We start from the raw sequence: 2,372 nt of genomic DNA, 5'->3' as shown, positions 1-2,372 counted from the left end.
CCAAGGGCGAGGATCCAGTACCATGCTTGGGATGGCCTGGGAGTAAATGACTCACCTCAACTCTTAGCTTATAATGAGAACAGAATAAAAGACAAGATCAGAAGCTCAGAGGGATCTGAGACTCCAGAAAAGGAACAAGAATCTAACAAAGGATCACCAGAGCAGGGAAAAGAAAGCCAGCATCACTGCTATATCATGAACTCCCCTTAGCATTTTCCTCTGCACGGAAAATGTGGTTCAACATTTGGCACACCCATTTTACCTCACTCTTCTTTGATTTATAAATCTTTTTCACCTGAAATTCCTATTTGTGAAGTTATTACTTGGTCAGAGTTATTCAGGCTCAAACACTCCCTCCCCTCTGAATTTTCCATCTATAATAGCATCCTAACTAGTATATCTTTCCTGAGAGGATAAATTACTACAGCTGCGGGTTTAAAATCTACGGGTACTTCCAGCCTCCTGCATTTTTAACTGACTGTATATTCAGGCACTTCAGAGAGAAATATGACTAAGCAACCAGGCAAATGCCGCATTACCTAATCCAACTACACATTAGCGGCAGGATAAAGACAAAATCTAGGCCCAATAACCAAGGTAGATCATTCTCAGGGGACTCTTTCTCCTCCTCACTCTCTCTTCAGCTTTTACCTGGGGCTAACTCAAGCCTAATAATGATAAAAGTTCTTGATAAAGAGACATCCACATTTCCATGCATATTTCCCTGTTGCCAGAAAAATAAGAACTTTGCATGCTAAGTTTAGTAGACAGAAGTCTACAAGGAGAATAAAAGTCACAACTGACAACTAAAGATTAATTTTTATGATGGCATCTTCAAATGGAGTCCTACCGACCACAGGTTATCAGGTTCAACAAAATAGATAAATTCATTACTAATAGGAGAACTTTGGATCAAATAGGTCCCCAGTAGAAATTTTTATGTAGGCACTTGGGACTCAGTGTGTCCCTGTTATTGTCATCACCATGCCCACCCACATCTGTCATTTGGCCTGGCCACTGAGCCTGTAGGAGGTTGAGCAGCAGCTCCAGCGTGTGCTGTGGGTCTTCTATGCTAGGGTGGAGATGGACGAGCTTGGCAAAGCACTGCTGCCCATCCAGGTTAAGAATAAGCCCAGGAGCATTTCATGGGCTGGCCTTGATCCAGAGAAACTCTACAACCTGTTCCTCACAGTCCCAATGCTCTCAACAGCACGGATCCCAAATTCAGAGAGTGGCACCATTTTCTGGTGGTCAACATGAAGTATAATGGCATTAACAGTGGCACAGTCCTCTCAGATTATGTGGGCTCCGGGCCTTCCAGTGGCAAAGGCCTCTACCACTCGATATAGCTGGTGCATGAGCAGGACAAGCCACTGAACTGTGATGAACCCATCCTCAGCAACAGGTCTGGAGATCACTGCAGCCGTTCAAGGTGCCAGCCTTGTGCCAAAAGTATCACCTAGGAACCCCAGTGGCAGGCATGAGTTAGCGGACACAGTGGGTGACTTGTCCAAACTATATGAGCAGCTGTCTGGGAAGTAGGGGTGCTGCAGAGGCCAGCAGTCCTGGGGACCCACCACAGCATTATTAAATTTTTCAAAGTATGCTGTTTTTTCCCCCTTCCTTCCTACTACCTCAGGGGGAGTCTCAAGCTGTGCTAGGTTAGAGGTTTAGAGTATCTTTCTGCTGCCTATCCTTCGGATTCTAGCTTGTCACATCCCTGTTTTGTGTTTGATTGGATTTAGGCTCCGTGTTGGGAAGTGTCTGGTATTCTGATGGAGTAGTTATATTGTTGATTTAAGAGTAACATCTTTGAAAAGGAAGTCATTTGCCAGGACCAAGTCCACAGGAGAGAGGACCAGGGCTAGTATTGTTAGTAAGTTGTTTAACAAGAAGAGTTGAATCAAAACCTGGCACAATGGCATCTTCTGAGGTGTGATTTTAAGGTCTCATGCCCTGACGGAGACAACCCAAGGCTCCCAGCTCAGCTAAACTCTCATAGTCCAGCTCAGTCAGGTGGCTGTCTGCAAAGGTGTTAATGTCCTGCAACTCTAAAGGGCAGGGGATACTGTGAAGATGTTTGCCCATGGAGAAAGACCCTGTTAACTCCATTGTTTCTCAGTGAGCAAAAGTATCTGGAGTTTCTGGATGTGGTCATCCTGTCTGTTCATTGTCAAATGAAAATAAAAGATATTGGGTCAGAAGGAAAAATAAAGAAAAAAATTTTGGAATAAAGTATAGAATAGAATAAAGCATCAAACGAGACAGTTGGGGGTAACAAGGAAGCCATTGTTGGTCCTTAGGAAGATGTAGTCATTGGCTCTCAGGCATTCTTCAGGCTTCACTAAGCCAGGATGCAAAAATATCCATGG

The 2,372-nt window shown here is 44.2% G+C and overlaps 1 pseudogene; it reads left to right on the top strand.

Moving 5' to 3' along the window:
* The first annotated feature begins 984 nt into the window (after positions 1-984).
* LOC116906063 lies at positions 985-1,542 on the top strand (annotated as a pseudogene).
* Positions 1,543-2,372: the final 830 nt, after the last annotated feature.

This window comes from Rattus rattus, chromosome 7, assembly GCF_011064425.1.
Source record: "Rattus rattus isolate New Zealand chromosome 7, Rrattus_CSIRO_v1, whole genome shotgun sequence".
Taxonomy (NCBI): Eukaryota; Metazoa; Chordata; class Mammalia; order Rodentia; family Muridae; genus Rattus; species Rattus rattus.
This window is presented reverse-complemented; position numbering and strand designations above follow the sequence as displayed.